Consider the following 5,877-nt stretch of genomic DNA (forward strand, 5'->3'; position numbering starts at 1 on the left):
TATGGAGGATTGCCAAGGGCTATGCCAAACACACTACAGGTCAGGTGTTTTCTGAGGGAGTTACCCAAGGGTTTATTCTGAGTGGGCTAAAAGCACACCCTCCTTCTTACAGAGGCACTTCTATAGGCTGGGTGGACTTAGACTGGCTGTTCCACACTGTTGCTAGGTGTCTCTACAGTGCAGTGTTGCCTCTTCTGCAGGAGGCCAAAGAGAACATAGGAAAATTGCTTCAAATAGTGCCTAGCACCTAGCAAGAGCGGGATACATACCAGCTATTATTGTCACTATAAGCCAAACTGCAACATGAAAACACATTTAATGCAACATGCAGCTGTGGCCTGGCCGTGGGCTCCTCCCCAAACTCCCAGAATGCTATTTGGAGAACCCGTTCTCCATAGCTTCAGTCACTTCGGGGTGCAGGAAGCGGCTGGCCAAGCGTTCGATATCATCCAATGTCAGGCCGCTCAGGGACCTGTCATAACCCTTCTGTAGTTGTTCCAGGACCCCGCTGGCATCTGCCACACTGAAGTGGTGGGCCAGGACTTTGGAGATCAGCTAGCTGCCAGATGGGCAGTGGTGGGGAGTCAACCAGCCTACGGGCAGCACCTTCATCTACTAATACCTTCTCCAGAGGGTTAACAACTAGGTTGAGCTTAGAATTGGGCCCAATGTTGTAATCTGATAGTCGTTTCTCATCTGCTAGGGCCTTGCCCTTGAATAGCAGACGCTGCTGGTGCACCAGGACGTTCAGCTTCTGGGAGACCAGCTGCTTCAGTTTAGACACCAGCTCGTCCACCGGCACCTGCAGACTGCACTCCCGGACCCGGGGCGCCTTCACCGTCAGCTGCATGGTGGTCGCAGCGGCGTCCACTACGGCCAACGCGAACCCCCACAGTCGCCCGCCCTTCACAGCTGCCCCGGGCACGCGCAGGAACAGGTCAATAATACTTTAAAGTCAAGTTCAATTGTTTTCACACCTAGAGTTTTTTTTTTTTTTTGAGCTTTGAAGTCTTCTTGGCTTTGTTCACACCTCAGCATTATTTATTTTTTTAATTAAAAATTTTTATTAACATTTTCCATGATTATAAAATATATCCCATGGTAATTCCCTCCCTCCCCACCCCCACACTTTCCCATTTGAAATTCCATTCTCCATCATATTATCTCCCCATTACAATCATTGCAATTACATATAAACAATATCAACCTATTAAGTATCCTCCTCCCTTCCTTTCTCTACCATTTATGTCTCCTTTTTACATTACTGGCCTATGCTACTAAGTATTTTCATTCTCACGCAGAAGCCCAATCATCTGTAGCTAGGATCCACATATGAGAGAGAACATGTGGCGCTTGGCTTTCTGGGCCTGGGTTACCTCACTTAGTATAATCCTTTCCAGGTCTATCCATTTTTCTGCAAATTTCATAACTTCATTTTTCTTTACTGCTGAGTAGAACTCCATTATATAAATGTGCCACATCTTCATTATCCATTCATCTGTTGAGGGACATCTAGGCTGGTTCCATTTCCCAGCTATTATAAATTGAGCAGCAATAAACATGGTTGAGCACGTACTTCTAAGGAAATGAGATGAGTCCTTCGGATATATGCCTAGGAGTGCTATAGCTGGGTCATATGGTAGATCAATCTTTAGCTGTTTTAGGAACCTCCACACTGTTTTCCACAATGGCTGGATCAGATTGCATTCCCACCAGCAGTGTAGAAGGGTTCCACTTTTTCCACATCCCCACCAACATTTATGATCATTTGTTTTCATGATGGTGGCCAATCTGACAGGAGTGAGATGGAATCTCAATGTAGTTTTAATCTGCTTTTCCCTGATGACTAGTGACATAGAACATTTTTTTAGATGCTTATATGCCATTTGTATTTCTTCCTTTGAGAACTCTCTATTTAGCTCCATAGCCCATTTTTTGATTGGCTTGTTTGATTCCTTATTATTTAACTTTTTGAGTTCTTTGTATATCCTAGATATTAATCCTCTATCAGATATATAGCTGGCAAAGATTTTTTCCCATTCTGTAGGTTGCCTCTTTGCTTTTTTCACTGTATCCTTTGCAGTGCAAAATCTTTGTAATTTCATGAGGTCCCAGTGATTAATCTGTGATTTTATTGCCTGAGCAATTGGGGTTGTATTCAGAAAGTCTTTGCCAAGACCAATATGTTGAAGGGTTTCCCCTACTTTTTCCTCTAGCAGTTTCAGAGTTTCAGGTCTGATGTTAAGGTCTTTAATCCATTTGGACTTAATTCTTGTGCATGGCGAGAGAGAAGAATCTATTTTCATCCTTCTGCAGATATATATCCAGTTTTCAAAACATCATTTGCTGAAGAGGCTGTCTCTTCTCCAATGAGTATTTTTGCCATTTTTATTGAATATCAGGTGGCTATAGCTACTTGGGCTTACATCTGGGTCCTCTATTCTGTTCCACTGATCTACATGTCTGTTTTTGTGCCAGTACCATGCTGTTTTTGTTACTATGGCTCTGTAGTATAGGTTAAAATCAGGTATGGTGATACCACCAGCCTCATTTTTGTTGCTCAATATTATTTTAGATATTCGAGGTTTTTTGTGATTCCAAATGAATTTTTGGATTGTTTTTTCTATTTCCATGAAGAAAGCCTTTGGAATTTTGATAGGGATTGCATTAAATGTGTAGATTGCTTTAGGTAAGATTACCATTTTCACAATATTGATTCTTCCAATCCAGGAACAAGGGATGTTTCTCTACTTTCTAGTGTCTTCTGCAATTTCTCGCTTGAGTGTTTTAAAGTTCTCATTATAGAGCTTCTTTACTTCCTTGGTTAGGTTTATTCCAAGGTACTTTATTTTTTTGATGCAATTGTGAACGGGAGTAATTCTCTGATTTCATTTTTTGTGTGTTTGTTGTTAGCATATATGAAGGCTACTGATTTCTGTGTATTTATTTTGTATCCTGCTACATTGCTATAGGTTTTGATCAGCTCTAACAGTTTGCTAGTAGAGTCTTTAGGGTCCTTTATGTATAGAATCATGTCATCTGCAAATAATGATAACTTTATCTCTTCCTTTCCACTTTGTATCCCTTTTATGTGTGTCTCTTGCCTTATTGCTATGGCTAAGACTTCCAAAACTATATTAAATAAAATTGGGGACAGTGGACACCCTTGTCTTGTTCCTGATTTTAGTCGAAAAGCTTCCAGTTTTTCCCCATTTAGTAATATGTTGGCTGTAGGCTTGTCATAAATAGCCTTTATTATATTGAGATATGTTCCTTCTATTCCCAGTCTCTGTAGGACTTTTATCATGAAGGGATGTTAGATTTTGTCAAATGCTTTCTCTGCGTCTAATGAGATGATCATGTGATTTTTGTCCTTCAACCCGTTTATGTAATGTATTACACTTATATATTTGCGTATGTTGAACCATCCCTGCCTCTCTGGGATAAAGCCTACTTGGTCAGGGTGAATGATCTTTTTGATATATTCTTGTATTCTGTTTGCCAATATTTTGTTGAGAATTTTTGCATCTATGTTCATGAGGGAGATTGGTCTGTAATTTTCTTTTTTTGTTCTGTCTTTGCCTGGTTTTGGTATCAGGGTGATGCTGGCCTCATAGAAGGAGTTTGGTAGAATTCCTTCTTTTTCTATTTCCTGGAAGAGCTTAAGAAGCAATGGTGTTAGCTCTTCCTTAAAAGTCTGGTAAACTTCAGCAGTGAATCCATCTGTGCCTGGGCTTTTTTTAGTTGGGAGATTATTGATAACTGTTCGGATCTCCATGTTTGTTATAGGTCTATTTAAGTGATTAATCTCATTTTGATTTAATTTAGGTAGGTCATATAGATCAAGGAAATCATCCATTTCTTTCAGATTTTCATACTTTGTGGAGTATATGCTTTTATAGTATGTCCCTATGATTTTTTGAATTTCTCTGGAATCTGTTGTGATGTTACCTTGTTCATCTCTGATTTTATTAATTTGTGTCTCTTCTCTCTTTCTTTTGGTCAGATTTGCTAAGGGTTTATCAATCTTGTTTATCCTTTCAAAGAACCAACTCTTTGTTTCATTAATTCTTTGGATTGTTCTTTTTGTTTCTATTTCATTAATTTCTGCCCTAATCTTCATTATTTCTTCCCATCTACTGATTTTTGGTTTGCCTTGTTCTTCTTTTTCCAAAGCTTTAAGGAGAAGCATTAGGTCGTTTACTTGCGACCTTTCTAATTTCTTAATATAGGCACTTAAGGCTATAAATTTACCTCTTAGAACTGCCTTCATTGTGTCCCAGAGATTTTGGTATGTTGTGTTCTCATTATAATTTGACTCTATAAATTTTTTGATTTCCTTTTTGATTTCTTCATTGACCCATTCATCATTTAGTATTGTATTGTTTAGTTTCCATGATTTTGTGTATGCTCTATAGCCTTTCTTGCTACTGATTTGTAGTTTAATTCCATTGTGGTCAGATAGAATGCAAGGAATTATTTCAATTTTCCTGAATTTGTTAAGATTTGCTTTGTGTCCTAATATATGGTCTATTTTAGAGAATGTTCCATGTGCTGCTGAAAAGAATGTATATTCTGCAGCCTTTGGATTAAATGTCCTGTATATATATCTGTTAAGTCCATTCCTTCTATGACCTCATTTAGTCCAGATGCCTCTCTGTTTATTTTCTCCTGGGATGACCTGTCAATTGATGAGAGAGGGGTGTTAAAGTCACCCACCACCACTGTGTTTGGTGTTATCTGTGACTTTAGTTCTAATAGTGTTTGTTTGATGAATTTGGGAGCCCCCCATGTTAGGTGCATATATGTTTAGGATTGTAATGTCCTCCTGTTGGAGTGTGCCCTTAATCAATATAAAGTGACCTTCGTTATCTTTCTTGACTAACGTTGGACTAAAGTCTACCCTGTCCGATATTAGGATAGCAACCCCTGCTTCTTTTCTAGGCCCATTTGTTTGAAACACCGTCTTCCAACCTATCACCCTAAGGTAATGTCTATCCTTTGTAGAAAGGTGAGTTTCTTGGAGACAACAAATTGTAGGATCCTGCTTTTTAACCCAGTCTGCGAATCTATGTCTTTTCATTGGGGTATTGAGGCCGTTGATATTAAGAGAGATTATTGAAAGGTGTGTATTTATGTTTGCCATTTTTTTTGTGTGTGTGTGGTTCTGGTTCTACCTGTGCTCTTTTCTGTTAACTAGTATTTGAGTATTGCTTGTTTTTTCTTGGTTCCTTATATGTGTGCTTTTCCTTTTCTTCAGCATGGAGGATTCTATCAAGTATTTTCTGTAGAGCTGGTTTTGTCTTCAAATACTCCTTTAACCTGCTTTTGTCATGGAATGTCCTTATTTCTCCATCTATTTGAATGGATAGCTTTGCAGGATAAAGTAACCTTGGTTTACAGTTGTTATCTTTCAGAACTTGGAATATATCACCCCAAGCCCTTCTGGCTTTAAAAGTTTGTGTTGAATAATCTGCTGTAATCCTGATGGGCTTACTTTTGTAGGTAACTTGATTTTTCTCTCTAACTGCTTTCAATATTTTTTCTTTGGTTTCTGTGTTTGGAAGTTTGATTATAATATGGCGAGGAGAGTTTCTTTCTGGGTTTTGTCTGGCTGGGGTTCTAAAGGCTTCCTATATCTGTATTGGCACCTCTTTCCCAATTTGGGGGAAATTTTCTTCTATGATTTTGTTGAAGACATCTACTATGCCTTTTGAGTGAAATTCTTCTCCTTCTACTATGCCCTGAATTCTAATATTTGATCTTTTCATAGTGTCCCTTATATCTTGAAATTCCCACTCATACTTTTCTATAAGTTTGTCTTTCTCTTTGTTGGCCTGTATTAGATCTGCCACCTGGTCTTCTAGTTTAGATATT

General features: G+C 38.7%; 1 pseudogene; it reads right to left on the reverse strand.

Moving 5' to 3' along the window:
• Window positions 1–372: 372 nt before the first annotated feature.
• LOC101598541 lies at window positions 373–880 on the reverse strand (annotated as a pseudogene).
• Window positions 881–5,877: the final 4,997 nt, after the last annotated feature.

The sequence above is a fragment of the Jaculus jaculus genome, chromosome X (assembly GCF_020740685.1).
Source record: "Jaculus jaculus isolate mJacJac1 chromosome X, mJacJac1.mat.Y.cur, whole genome shotgun sequence".
NCBI lineage: Eukaryota > Metazoa > Chordata > Mammalia > Rodentia > Dipodidae > Jaculus > Jaculus jaculus.